Raw genomic sequence first — 15,709 nt, forward strand, 5'->3', positions numbered from 1 at the left:
CCTGCCTCGGCCTCCCAGAGTGCTAGGATTACAGGCGTGAGCCACCGTGCCTGGCCTCATTATCTATCTATTATTGTATAGCAAATCACCTGAAAACTTAGTGGCTTAAAACTAGAGTGCGTGATTTGCTCACAATACTGTGGGCTGGCAATTTGGACAAGCCTCTGCTGGGATAAGTCGTTTCTACTCCATGTGGCATTAGCTGAGTTCTGTCTTGCATTTGAAGTCAATTGGGAGGTTGGCCAGGGACTGGCTTGTCCTGGCTGGCCTCAAAGTCCAGAAGGTGACTGCAGTTATGGGCGTGGGTATCTCAGATGCCCTACTCAGGGCCTCCTCAGCAAGATGGCTGAGACCTCCCTATGTGGCAGCCAGGACCATGTGGGCGAAAGAGGAAATGGTGAGGTTATAGCTTCAAGGTCATTCTGCAGTATTCGCTCATTCCAAAACATCACAAAGCCAGCTCAAATCCAAGGATTGGGGAAATAGATTCCATTCTTTGATGGTAGAAGCAGTAGTAACATTGCAAAGGGACCTGAGTACAGTCCTAAGATAGGAAGAATTGGTGTGGCCCTCTTTGCAAATAATCTTCCCCAGAGTCAGACATGAGGAACTAATAGCGGAGGGTGACAGTAACAGGTGCTACAATTGTCTCAAGGGAAATCTCTCTGATTATAAACAAGACAAAAGCCCTTTGCCGTTGAACATAATACCTGTAAGAACAGATTCGATAAACTGGTGTTCCTGTCCTGAATTGATAGATCAAAGAAAATAATTAAATTCTGCTTATTTGTTTTTGGTTTAAAATAATAATGGGGAGCAGGGAAAGAAAAAAGAAGAAAGGCTTTAGGACTCGAATGGAACTAAGGTTGACCAGGTTCTAAATTGGGGTATTAGACATCTATTGCTGCTTAACAACTTACCATGTACTTGGTGGCTTAACATAACCCTCATTGTTAATCCAGGCATGGCATGGCTGGGTTCTCTGCTGAAGGCCTCCCAAAGCCAAAATCAAAATTTGGCAGGGTTCGTGGTTCATCTCATCTGGAGCTCAAGGTCTCTTCTAAGCTCATTCAGATTCTGGCAGAATTCAGTTCTTTGTGGTTCTAGAACTAAGATCTCAGTTTCCTTGTTATCACCTGGGAGCCACTGTCAGGTGTCACAGTCTGCCCACATACCTCACCATGTGGTTATCCCCATGAGCAATGGCTCGACAAATCCTTCTGGCCTTCCAATCTCTGACTTCCTCTAGACTCAGATTTAAAGTGTTCATGTGATCAGGGCAGGCCCCACCCAGATCATCTTCCTATCTTATAGTCGACTGATTTGAGACCTTCATTACATCTGCAAAATCCCTTCCCAGCAATACCTAGATTAGTATTAATATATGGCTGAATAACTGGTGAAGGTGTGTGTACCAGGCGCCAGAAATCGTGGAGGCTGTCTTAGAATTCTACAACAGATGGATGAACAGGCAGACAGACAGATGCTCTTTAGGATAAAACTTAGAGAATGTGAGGGCAGGCGGAAGGTGAGAGCCTTGCAGAGGCATTGCATACAGAGCTCGGCAGTTATTCAGGTAAGCCAGGAGCCAGAAGGAATTCTTAATGGGTAATAACGGAGCTCCCGCACAGCTCAATGGGTAGTCAGTCTTCACTGAACCCTGACAACCTGAATCCTGAAAAAATAGGGAATGTAAAACAAAGTTAAGAACATGGCACCCTAATTTCATCACTTAAATAGCACAATAATATTAATATAATAGTGTTTCCCTTACTTTGCTTAACTAGATTGCATGGTTATTAGGTGATATTAACATAATGTTCCATAGCCCAGAAGGATAATGCTTGTCAATGAAGGGACTTATAGAATTCATTGGTGGAAAATTTTTTTGAAAAGATGTGTGGTTTGCCAAGTACATATAGTGCATATCTACCTTTTAAAACCAGTAGCACTTAAAAGGGATCCAAATGATACACTCAAATCTGAATGACGGTGTTATAAACTAGACCATAAGCTGTTATATTAAAACAGCCTCTGAGCATGAGCATTTGTGAGCAAAGTAGTGGAATCATTTCATTAAATATGCTAATAGCGCCATTAATAAAGATGGATATTCTGTCGTGCGATAGTTACTCACCACAAAGCATTTTGCAAGCTCCGCCACACAGAGCTATATTTCATAATGTAGCCGAATACTTCACCACTTTTAGAGAGTTTAAAATTCAGGAGAGTTTTAATTTCAAAACCTTTAATATATGTATCGCCTACAATGCTTAACTGGGTTTTGATAAAACACTTGCTCTTTGTTGTTTGCAATTTTAAAATTAAAGCGACTCTGTAAAATGGTGGTTCTCATTTGTAACTGCCGTTAGTCACATGAACCACTGCAGGAGGCAAAGATGTGACTTTTATGTCTTTTTCTTTCCATGAATCCACAAGCAGAAAAAAGGATTTCCTGAGAGTCTTCCTGCATATTAAAACGAAAATCTCTACAAACCAGAGAGAGGAAAGAATCCTCAAATGCTCACCCTCTCAAAAATATGAAGATGCCTTACTAGTCGGTATCAATGAGTAAAGAAACCATCTCTGTATTTAAACACAATAAAGATAATTCCTATGTATTTCTTAATTCAACTAACTAACGTATAATACAAATGGCCATTGTACTGAGAAAGTTCTAGAATGTCCTCCAACTTTTTCTTCTTTCTGTTTTTCACTCTTGATACACACATTTCCATTAGCATGAAGTACCCCTTGGCATGCGTGGATTAGTAATAACTACTTGAACGCCATTTTTATATATTCACCTGCCTTTTATTCATTGTAATAAAATAAGTGCATGGAATAATAAAATGAAGACTAGGCTAGGACCAAAGAGGTCTGCTTGGTGACCTCGGATAAGACACTTAACTCACTGTAGCCTTCAGTTTCTTCTGGACTTAATGGTAAGTGATTTTGTAGCTTATTTATTTATTAATCCTCATATGTATAAAAAGTTTGGCACTAGCAGTGTTGCTGCCCAGACTTGGCTAGAAAGAGGGTCAATCTGACCCACTCTGAGCTTGCCAGTAAAGTCCAAACTGCAGCTAAGGTTAAATCCTGCCAGAGAAGGTTTGCTTATTAACTCCGCTTAGGGAAGTGTGCCACCCACACATCTGAACTGCTAATGATTAGTGGACTTTTAAAACTGCATTCCAAGTGATAACACAAAATTGAACATGAACTAACAAACTGGTGTTAGCAACAGCCAGATAATGTTAATGTTCATGTAAGTTTGAATTTTATAAGGGACAAAAGAATGAATGAATGATAAAAGGACAGAGTGCTTCTGAGGCAGCTGAGGGCAATTTCTGGTGATGTTACCCAGTTCTCCCCATTCCCCTCTCAGACAGTCACCACCAGGACTCTGAACAACCTGCCCTGTCCTCAGATTCCAACTTGCCCCGGTGACCTCGCTTTTGTAAGTCAACAGCTGAGACACATTGCAGGACACTGTACTTTGACGGGCACCTGTTTTGCCAGCTCATTTCTCTTTACAACAACTGTGGGAGCCATTTGCTGTCATCTACAACACTTCGTACACAACTACTCCTAGGGATAAAAGAAAGAAGAAAATGTGAAGATATGGTAGACACCATCTTTATGTTCGCCAGCCCCCAAAAGTTGACAGACCTCTGTCCAAAATGATGAGAGACAGAGACAAAAGAGGCTAAGAGACAATGACACACAAAGAACAAATCAAAAGATATTAGGAACGAAAATGGAGACATAACTGTAGATACTCAAAACTGAAACGAGAATACAAAAACACTACAAACAACTTTCTTGGAAAGTTTAGAAGAATTCCTAGAAAAATACAACGTGCTACAAGTGACTCAGGATGAAATAGGTAACCTAGAGGGGACCATAAACTTTCAACGAATTGGACTGCAAATTAAAATTTTCTCACAGAATAGGAGGAACCTAGTGTATGAACATTGATTTTAATAATGATTTGCTCATGACAATTCTTAGCTTGGTTGGAAAGATTGATAGTCTTTTAAGAGACAGTCTATCAGTGTGACTAATCAAAAGCAGAACTTCTCTTTTCACTCTTTTTTTTTTTTTTTTTTTTGAGACAGGGTCTTGCTCTGTCGCCCAGGCTGGAGTGCAGTGGCATCATCATAGTTCACAGCAGCCTCCAACTCCTGGGCTCAAGTGATCCTCCTGCCTCAGCCTCTCAAGTAGCTGAGACTACAGGCACTCGCCACCACACCCAGCTATTTACTTTTATTTTTTAGAGACAGGTGTCTCGCTATGTTGTCCATGCTGGTCTCAAACTCCTAGGCTCAAGCGATCCTCCGGCTTTGGCCTCCCAAAATGCTAGGATTACAGGTGTGAGCCATTGTGTCCAGCCTCTTTTCACTCTTTATTTCCCTACTTACCCCTGTGGTCCCTTATCAAGAATACCCTGGCAGTTTGCTGCATAAACTTCAAGAAAATCTTCATTTCCTCTCTCAGGCCCCACATCTACTTTGGTGACAAAGCCAAGCTATTGCTTTCTCTATCATTTCTCTCAAATTCACATTTTCCTCTTTATTCCTATCAAATTCTGCCTGGCCCACACATACATAATCCTCACCGAGTGCCTGTCACCTGCTACGGCTTTCCTTCCATCTGCCCCACACAGTAGACACTGTGACTCAAGCCATCTCCCAAGGAGGCCACATCAGCTCGGTTAAGCCAGTAAAACAAATGACACAATGCTTCCCCCTCAAAGCCAGACCAGTGGCTCTTCTTTTATTAAAATTCAGAGTTACTTCTTTTTTTAAGAAAGGGCTTTCCATCACTTATAAGTGGGAGCTAAATAACGTGCCCACATGGAAGCAGAGTGTGGAACAATGGACAGTGGAGACTTGGAGAGGTGGGGGGCGAGTGGGGGGTGGATGATGGGATGTGGCCTGGTGGGTACAATGTAGGTGGCTTCAATGATGTTTGCACTGAAGGCCCTAACTTCATCACAATGTGATGTATCAATGTAGCAAAATTGCACTTGTACCCCATGAATATATACAATAAAAAATAAATGGAAGAAAAAGGACACAAATAATCAACCAAAAAAAAAAAAAAAGAAAGAAAGAAAGAAATGGTTTTCTTTTCCCCTAAACACAGCTGAGCTGACAATTAAGAAAATACACAGAGGAAGGAGAATTTCACTCTCAGAATAATGCATTTTCTCATGAATTATAGTTACTGGTCAGAATGATCACTTTCAAAGAAAACTTTACACTTCTTCAGAAATAGTAGCTTCTTTAAATGACTTAGAAAGACCTGGGTCTTATGAACAATTATCAAAACATATGTCTAGATAATTCTTCCCCAATTAGCTATTTTCTCTGTTTGTTTAGGGTGAAAATAGATAAGCCAAGTCATGAAGAACTCTGAACACTGCTTTCATGAAATTTTTCTGATCTGCTTTACTACTTTGATAATGAATTTAATTCAATTACTGATTTTTTTCTGTCTTCTCAAATTAGAAATGAATCCCCAAATAAAACCTTTAGTATTCTATAAAGTAACATGTGGATTTGGAATTCATATGTTCTTTTATCACCCTTATTTATTTTTGAGCAAGTTGTGACTCTCAATAATGGGAAAAATATCATACATTTTTCAAGTCATGGAGAAGTCATCAAATAATATAATTAAAAATATCTTGGAGAATAATGCCATGTCTGTGTAAGATAAAGGAAAGAAAATTAGCCAGGCATGGTGGAGCACACCTGTAGTCCCAGATACTCAGGAGGCTGACGCAGGAGGATCACTTGAGCCCAGGAGTTTGAGGTTGCTGTGAGTTCTGATGGTGTCACTGCACTCCAGCCTGGGTGACAGAGTGAGACCCTGTCATTAAAAAAAGAAAATAAAAAAGAAAGGAAAGAATGCTTGTGTTGCCTACTGGAGGGGCCAGATATTATAGTAATTGGGTCCATTGGCCAAAGGATATGAGTTTATGTCCCAAATTCCCCCCTTATCAGCTGAGAAACCTTAAGTCATTCAACTTTTCTAAGACTCAGTATTTATTTAACAAATGGCATTTAGCAAGTACATTCTTTGTGCCAGGCACCGTTGTGGTCCCTGAGGACACAGCAGTGAACAAAACAGAAAAAAATCCCTGCCAGTATGGGAGGTACATTCTAGAAGACAGAGTCCAAAATGAAAGTAAGAAAGGAAAAGGAATGGCAGGAAGGAAGAAGAAAAGAAATAAGAAAAATAGAAATATTTACGGGATGTCAGCATTCGCTATTGCTACGCTATGGGGAGAGAAAGTGGGAGGGGTTTCATTTTAAATAAGGTGGCAAGGGACAGTTTCTCTGAGAAAGTGACATTTGAGCAGACACCTGAAGAAGGCGAAGGAGTTAACTGTGCAGCTACCTGGAGGAAAAGCTTTCTAGGCAGCTGGAATAGCAAGTGCAGAGGTCTTGAGGCGAGCACACGTGCTGAGTTCAAGGGACAGCAGCCAGAAGGGATGGATGCCAGACACTGGGGGCAGCCCTGGGGCGGGGGCAAGGGCCACAGATCACAGAGCCTGTGGGCTATTTAGGGACTCTGGCCTTTACTCTGAGCAAGATCGGAAGCTATTGGAGGGTTTTGAACAGAGGAGGGATCTGGTCTGATGAACATTTTAAGAGGACCACCTGGTTGTTGCATTGAAAATTAGATTCTAGGGGCACAGAGGTGGGGGCAGAGAGACCAGCCAGAATGCTGTTGCGAGAGGGAGGGGGTTGGTTGAGAAATGATCACGTGATGGATATTTTGCAGGGGGAACCAGCAGGATTTGCTCGTGGAATAGAGGTGCAATGGGAATAAAAAACAGTCAATGGCAACTCCAGTGTTTTTGGCCTGAGGGCTTGAGAGGATGAAGTCTCCTCTTTCAAAGAAGGGAGAGGCTGCATGAGAAGCCACGATGGGTCCGAGATGCCATCGGTCACCTGGCATCTCATGAAGATATCAAGGAAGCAGCTGGATATGGTTAAGAGCTGAGCGGGAGGTCGAGGCAGGAGCTCTAAACTCAGGGGTCGTCAGTGTGTGTGTGATGCTGACACCAGGCCATGGGCGTATTAACAGGGGAGGGACTGAGCACTGTGTCCTGGACCACCCTGTCATTTAGGGGTTAAGGAGCTGCTGGGAATGAGTGAAAGAGACTGAGAAGGAGTGGCCGGTGAGGGAGAATGGAACCAAGGGAACCTGGGGCCTGGGAGCCAGGCAAGGCTGGGGTTTCAGGCAGGAGAGCATAGTCACCTTTGTCAAAGCAATTGCCAGTCGCATGAGATAGGGACTATGTACCAACCAGAGTGTCACAGGGGAGCAGGGTGGGGAGAGGGAGGCCTGGCCGGGGTGGTTTCAAGAAAGGACGGGAGGAGAAGAATTGGAGGCTGCTAGTAGAGCCACATTTGTCAAGGGTAAGTAGACTGAGGGGGATATGGTGCCGCAAAATGTTTCATTGAATTGTTTCATTTTTGTCTTACAAATGGGAGAAATGGATGATTTTCTGTAAGCTGAAATGACGTTGTAGTGAGAGGATTAGTGAATATCTTTTTTGGTCTTCTAGACGTTCAACTGTGGCCTCACTGAAGTGAACCTTCTGCTTCACCCAGTTTCCCTCAGTTAGACATGAACACGCTTCCTCCCACCTCGGAATCTCCGTTGGTGACATTCCATCCAGCAGAAATGTGAGAAAGTTCTACCCATATATTAAGTTTCTGCTCAAGTCTTAACTTCTGCTGCCAGACCTTCCCTAATTTTTGTATTCTAGATAGTATCTATACTCAAGAAGCTAACAAACATATCTGTGGTATAAAATAATTTTTTGTACATATGTTTTTTTTTCCCTAATTTCCCTATAAATCTTGAAGGCAGCCAGTAGTTAATGTTTTAATCTCCTCAGCATTTACCACCATGAGAGGTTCATCCTAGGAGCTAGGTAGACATTTATTGAATTACATTAAAAATAAGTATAGTGGAATTACTTAAGGCATCATTCTCCTACTTGTCAATTATATGAAATAATCACAAAAACTTAGCTTAATAGTTTATTCCTTCAAACATTTTTATAACAGTTATTTTGAAACATTCTAAAAGAGGTTAGATGTTTCTTTGTTGGGTTAAAGAAAGATCCTTAAGGGCAGTGTGTTTCAAGAATGATTCTGATTTTGGATAGCAGAACTGTGTGTCTTTATGGGACATTATGATCAAGCTGAACTTAGGGCACATTGCACGTTTGCCAGAAAACTCAGTTTTAGATATAGGAAAACAATCTGATTAGCAGTTCTATGGAGCTATTAGAAACTCAAGCTTCAAAAACACCATGGCAAAGGAAAAGACAAGAGACATTGTTTTTACTGAGATTTCCACCACTCCCCCAGTGACATAAAGGAAACCCAGGGGACTACTAATGAGGTAGCAAATGAATATGCATGAGCTGGACTCATACCAAGAAGCCGATAAAAGGTATTGTTCCATTGCCTAGGTCAGCCTGGTATAAAAAAAATGGAAAGACCCCGTGGGTATATTGTTGGCAAGTTTGTGGCAGACTTTCTTCTAGGCTTATCAGAGAACACAAAACTTTTTTTGAATAAGAACAGCGGTAATGAAAGACACATGAGCCATTGGGACAGTCAGCTAATGGGAGTAAAGAAAGTAAAACAATAAATAAAAATAAGGCAGGCAGGTGGGTAAATAAGAGCAGGATGAGGAAGAGAAGAAAGAGAAGAAGGTCCAATAAGAAAAAAGGAGGAAAAAGAAGAAAAAAGATGAAGAGGAAAAACTAATCATAGACAAGAATGGGGTAGGAGCGAAGGAAAAGGAAATTAGCCGAACTGGGATATTTTCAGATATTTTTGGAAGGTCATGCTCTGGTTTTCACTGTGAATTAAAGACGCAGGAAACAAACCTTCCTGTTGAGGCATGTGTATAATTCTTGTTATGCACCTTGCTAGCGACTGTTGCATATTAAGAAAAGAATATCTGCAAAGAGAAGGGATTTGCACCTGAAGGATGGGGCCCTTGCTGGTTTAGATTCCTGGGGAGGGGGAGGATGCACGTCTCTCAAACTTGAAACAGGAAGTGGGGGAGAGCCCTAGTTTTGCTCATGAGAAGTTAAGCCATTCAGGAAACACCATCTTTTAAAAAAATGGTATAAACTGAGTATGATTTCATATAAAATTGTACATTCTAGCATTTGAAGCTTAAGATATCATGATTTTACCACTGATGGCTTCTTCGAATTGTTGAAACGTGGAAGTAGCTGTCTACATTTGAGTTCAGGCAATAGTCAAACTGTGAGCCCAGAGTCACAGGCAGTTGTAATCCAAGAGCCAGCTGTCCTAGAAGGGAAGGCAGAACACAGGCAGGTCTAGGAAAGGGCTGTCAGGAGAAAAGAAGTAAGAACTAGGGAACAATTTAGGAAGATACCAAAGACATAGCCTGAGTTATGCACATGAACCAGAGCTGGAAGCCTAACTGCTGCACCCCAGACCTGAGTTTGTCATTAGGGCTGTTGCCTGTAGTCACCAAAGGACCATCCTCAAAGTGCAGACCCTGCCTATTTGGAGATTTCCTGCATTTTTCCTTGTTTTTTTTTCTTTTTTTAATTTTCTTGATTTTTTTACAAATTTCAGTTAACCCTAATATGTCTAACAATCTTTGTTAGCAGCAATAATTCCTCAAATTAGAACAGTTTACACATAGATTACCCACAGCGAATCTTGGTATTCATTCACTCCTTGAATCTCAAAGAATCTTGGGTCTTTTTTTCTTAAGCACTTTTAGTTTTCAAATTGTAGTATTTAAGAATTTTTGTGACCATTTTCCTGAGGTGTAATTTATATACAGTAAACTTTACTCTTTTTGATGTGCCATTCTTTGAATGTTGTCAAATGTGATAGAGTTGGGTAATCATTGGCTCAATGACGATAGAGAACATTTCGCTCCCTGAAAAAGTTGACTTGCTCCCTTTTGTGCTGAACACTCTTCCCCCAACCCACAGCCACTGCAATCCCACTCTAATTTTTGCTCCATAACTTTGCCCTTTCCAGAAGGTGGAAGAAATGACACCATGCAGTTTACAGTGTTTTCCGTACAGCTTCTTTCACTTCCATTGCTTCTGAGATTCAGCTATGTTCTTGGACACATCAGTAGTTTGTTCTTTGTGTTTCCAAGTATTCCGTTGGATGGATCTTCCCCAATTCATCCATTTACAGTTGATTGAACGCTTGGCTTGTTTCCAGTTTGGGGTGACTACGAACGAAGCTGCTACTGGGTCTTAGTGAGAACATATGTTTCCATTTCTCTTGGGTAAATACCTTGGCAGGTTGTATAGTGTTATGGGTTGAATTGTGTCTGTGCCCCTACAAAAAAGATGTATGGAAGTCCTAATCCATGGGACCTCAGAACGGGACCTTCTTTGGAAAAAAAGTCATTGCAGATGTAATTAAGATGAGGTCATATTAGAGTAGGGTGAGCCCTTAGTCCAATATGACAAGTATCCTCATAAGAAGAGGAGAAGAGACACAGAAACAGGCACACAGGAAGAATATGGCCATGTGACAATACAGGCAGAGATTGGAGTGATGTGTCTCCAAGCCAAGAAATGCCAAGGATTGCAGGCAAACACCAGAAGCTAGAAGACGCAAAGGGTACTCTCGTCCAAGCTTAAGAGGGAGCTCAGCCCTGCAGACACCTTCACTTCTCACTTCCAGCCACCAGAAGTATGAGCCATAAATTTCTGTTGTTTTAAGCCACCCACTTTGTGCTACATTGTTACAGCAACCCTAGGAAAATGATGCAAAGGGTAAGTGTATATTTTGCTTAGTAGGAGTTGCCAAACTGGTTTCCAAAGTGCCTGTATTTACATTCCCACCAGCAATACATGGGAGTTCTGGTTGTTCTACAATCTGTCAGCACTTGGTATTATCAGTGTTTTTTATTTTAACCATTCTAATAGGTGTATAATGGTTTTAGTATTTATTTTCCTAATGAGTAATGATGTTGAGCATCTTTTCATATGCTATTTGCCAACAGTGTATCTTTAGTGAAGCCTCTGTTCAAGTCTTTCATCCAGCTTTTATTGGTTGTGTATGTTTTCTTAATTAATCAGTTGTAAGAGTTCTTTTATCCTTTATCAGATGTGAGTTTTGCAAGTATTTTTCTCCCCGTCTGTGACTTCTCTTTTTTATTCTGTAAACAATGTCTTTTGGAGGGGAAAAAAAAACCTTTAAATGTGATGTTTATATTTATCCATATTTTCTTTTACAGATTGTGTTTTTGTGTCCTAGCTAAACAAACCTTTGCTCAAGTGAAGGTTTCAAATAATTTCTCTTATGTTTTTCTGTAGAAGTTTTATAGCTTTTGCTTTTACACTTCAATTATGATCTATTTCAAGTTAACCTTTTCATATGGTGCTAGGTAAGGATTGAATGTGTTTGTTTGTTTCTTTTTTTTTTTTTTAAACATACAGCTGTTCTATTGTTCTAGCTCCATTTGCTGAAAGGACTATGTTTTATACTTTGATTATTCTGATAGTTTTGCTGGAAGTCAACTGACTATGTAAGTGTGGATCTATTTCTAGACTTACTATGCTGTACAGTGTGTCTATATATCTATCCCTTTTCATCAACTCCACACTGTCTTATTTGTCTTGCTTTACAGTAAGTCTAAAAATCAGGCTGTATGAGTCATCTAACTTTGTTGTTCTCCAAAATTATTTTGGTTGTGCTAGGTTCCATTGCTTTTTATATATACATTTTAGAATAACATGTTGATCTTTACAAAATACTTACTGGGCTTTAATTGAAACTATATTAAATCTATAGATCAATTTGGGGAGAACCAATGTCTTAACAATATCTAGTTTTCTAATCCATAAACATGGTATATCTTTCCACATGTGTAGGTCTTCTTAGATTTCTCTCACCAATATTTTATACGTTTTGGCATGCAAACCTTACACATATTTTGTTAAAGTTATCCCTAAATATTTCTTGGTTTGTTGCTATTGTAAATGATATGTTTTTAAAACTTCAATTTCCAATATTTATTGCTAATATATAGAAATGCAGCTGATTCCCATATATTGACCTTGTATCTTATGAACTTGACAAAGTCACATATTAGTTTGTAGTAGTTTTTTAAATAATGCCCTGGGACTGTTAATGTAGATAATGGTGCCATTTGTAATGAAGACCATTTTATTAATATTTGTTAGGTTCTGTATTTTAAAAAATTTGCCATTCCTTTCACGGAACTCAAGGGTAGGAGGCAAGTTTGCTGCCAGTGAGGGGAATGAGATTCAGTTTCATATCTAATAACCCCGAAAGCATACATTTAACTGCTGTTTATATTACATGGCTTCATTTTTAAATTTTTCTGTGAAACCATGCCTGTGTTATTTGTATTTTGTGATTGAATCCTACTGCAGACTATTTTATTCTGAGATCTTAAGTGGTTCAAACTATAATGTTCCCCTTGGCTAGAATATTTCCTCCTGTGGTCCACTTTTTAAAATGTATACAAAATGGAACATTTTGTGGCTAGACATAAACCAAACGCTACAGGGCAAGGAAAAATTAAAGCAAGACATTTGATTAAAGAGTGAAGACCAAGGAATTAAAGAATCTAAAGGTCAGAAAAGAAGCTAATTCTTACCTTAGTTAGACTGTAACGCTATTAAAAGAAACAGGATACAGGGCCTTGAGAACTCCCCTGGGTTTCCAGGCTAGAAGCATCTGTTGATTTGAGGTTGGGGAAGAGAGGAAGGAGCATAAACAAGATTTGAAACAGAAGGATTCAGATTCTTTGAGGCCTTCCCAGCCCATGCGGGGTGGTCCCAGCCCTGTTGCACAGCTCGCCTGCTAGCTGCTGGAGGCAGAGTATATAACACATGGAAAGCAAAATGAAAACGCAGGAAAAATTCTTCGGAGTGAAAACAACATACAAAAATATCTTGCAGTTAAGATCTGTGAAGACAATGAACGCTAACAACAAAATATATTCAAGTTGCTCTGTGATCTCTATATCTTTTCTCTTGAAATTAATCATACACATCTTAAATACCAGAGAAATGACCCCCTTATACCAACGAAGCTTTTTTTTTTTCAGTCTGTCCATAAAATAAAAGACCTGTTTTTTTTGTTTTTTTTTTGTTTTTTTTTTTAATCTGGGCTTTTCCATCAACACCTTTAATAAAGCCCATCTTTCAACATTCATTCCATAAATATCCATGCATCCACACTGGGGGACAGGCAATGTTTTGGGACCTAAGAATATAGAGATAAAAAAATGAGGTCACAGCCCTCAGCAAGCTTACAGCCCAGCAGAGGAGAAAGACAACAGAGCAAACACTGACGATGTGATAAAATGCTTGTGATGGACAAACACCTGGGAGCCAGCACAGGGGATTCGGGGATTCGTAACCCAGGCTGGAGAGGAGTCAGAAAGCGAGGAGATCGCATCTGAGCACTGCGTTAAAGGTTCCAGACACTAGAAACCCTCTATTACCAGCTATTTTGGTTCAGGTAGATGGTCAGTTAATCAGAACAGGAATTTATAGAAAAATAATGTATGCCTTAAACACTTCATTTAATTTAAACCTATTGGGCATTTGTTTCCCACTTTGGTTGATTGCAGGGTCTGGGTTTTTCTTTAAGCTTAAGCCTTCTAATTGGAGTTCCCTGTTTTCTTTCCTGCAGAAATCACCCCCATAATGCATCAACTACATCATTTCAAGTCTGTTTCTTTAAAGGGGAGCAAGAATGTGGAGAAAATTGCAAAGTGATCTGAATCAAGAATCCATCTTGATGGATGCTGATTCATCAGTCTGATACAATTCTCTTGCCCACACCTCATTGGACAGCAGTTCGTCCTAAGCAGCTCATCTTCGTCCTTTTCCAAGCATTTGACTTGATTTTTATCATCACGACCCTCTTTCTTTTTCTGCTCATACAACTTAATGTTTACCTGTATGTCAGTATGACAATAACAAGTACAAGTAGCACAAACAAGTTTAAAGCAAACACACCTTATTCTTCATAAGCAAACAACTCAATCAGTACAAGCAGAAGTGTATGCGGAATAGTCCATCAGCTGCAAGAGTCCAGCAGGTCATGAATTTAGGGGACAGTTCATCCGGGCGGTGGCTAAGTGGAGATCTGGTAAAAGAATATGTACTACAGAAGATACACAGATTTGCAAAGGAGAGTGACCAACAGAGACGTGAGATGGGCACAAAAGAAGGAGAAATAGATGAGAGAACCAGAGGACAGGCTCAGGCTCCAAGCTAAATATCTCACAGTTGATCTTTGTATTTTAAAGGCATATAAGACAGCCCATTTTTCTTAATTTTTCTGTTGTCCAAGGAAAATGTCAAACTCATCTTTCTCAGCATTAGCACTAAACATTGGTGAAGACACCATTTTTTTAATGAACTTGCCAACACCAGTTATAAAACATTCTTCTGATGAGTGGAGCATCATAAGATATCAGTTGCTCATGTCATTAACATCCCCTAACTTACCCCTAAATGGTTCCTAGCAAACGTAAGACAATGTAGAGGCAGGTGAGGGAAGCTGGGGCCTGATTCAGAAAACACACGAGGGCCATTCAAAAACCACTAGAAAGAAGCCCTGAAAGAGATCTATTAACAATACTGACAATGTAGTGGCCATCAGAGCAACAAATAAGACCATGAAACCCATCAGAAAATGTGAGACATGTGGAAGCTGCCCCAATGTTGGTTGAAAACACTGGACAAGAAATGGCCAAGACTTAGTCTACCCTCCTTCATCTCAAAGTCAAAAGAACTTGAGAGTCAATTCCCAATGAATTTGAATGTTCCTGAGTAGTTTTCCATATCTGGGCACAATAAGCTGTCCTTATGACAAATGTGATATAATAACAGAAACAGCTGGCCAACAGGGATAAAAGAACAAGGTGGGTGGGATTATTGAATCAATAATACAGAGGTCTGATAAAAAGTACATACATAACAAAGTTTATGTATCTTGATCAATAAACATTTAAGAGTAAGAAACTCTTGTACTCCTAGAAGTCCACTGATCTAAATGGATGACAATAGTTCTGCTGATCAGAATGTCACTTTGTATGTGTATACATGTGTGTGTGTGTACATATGTGTGTTTATGTGTGTGTATATGTGTGAGAATCCCTTCCCACCCTGCCAATTGTCCCAGCTGGCACTAAATCTCTGCCCTGTCTCAGGGTCATCCTTCATTTCTTCTTCTTCCACTCGCTGACAAAGCCCCATCTAGTCCCACCCACGTCCCCAGGGCAGCAAGCAAAGCCTGGCCCCTGCTCTGAGATGAGGACTTTGTAACTGCTCCAGCCAGAGCCTGACTGTTCTGGCAGCCCTGCGGGAGCTCATCAGAACAGGGAAACAGGAGGGACCCGCTCTGCTTTGCAGCTGTGACATGATGTGCCAAAATCAGCATTAATGTCGCATGCAGGAGAAACAGGCGGAAGGGGCAGAAACGATTTGTCTCATATTAGAACTGAGCTGCATTTCACAATCCAGATCAAATTTCTTGGTCTTTTTTATGGTGCAATTCTAGTGCTTGCAGAATCTAGTGCTCTTGCTTAGAAGGGTAAAAAAGAAAAGCGGCACAGAAGCATAATTGAATTAAATAAATATTCAAGAGTGCTTTAGCCCAGACCCACT

At 40.3% G+C, this 15,709-nt stretch overlaps 1 long non-coding RNA gene across 1 annotated transcript; it reads left to right on the top strand.

Annotated features, from left to right (window-relative positions):
• The first annotated feature begins 3,569 nt into the window (after positions 1-3,569).
• On the top strand, positions 3,570-13,823 carry LOC123625364. The gene is made up of 3 exons (XR_006730478.1): positions 3,570-3,627; positions 7,589-7,709; positions 13,725-13,823. It is a non-coding gene; the product is annotated as an uncharacterized LOC123625364 (long non-coding RNA).
• Positions 13,824-15,709: the final 1,886 nt, after the last annotated feature.

Source organism: Lemur catta, chromosome 1 (genome assembly GCF_020740605.2).
Source record: "Lemur catta isolate mLemCat1 chromosome 1, mLemCat1.pri, whole genome shotgun sequence".
In the NCBI taxonomy this organism is placed as follows: Eukaryota; Metazoa; Chordata; class Mammalia; order Primates; family Lemuridae; genus Lemur; species Lemur catta.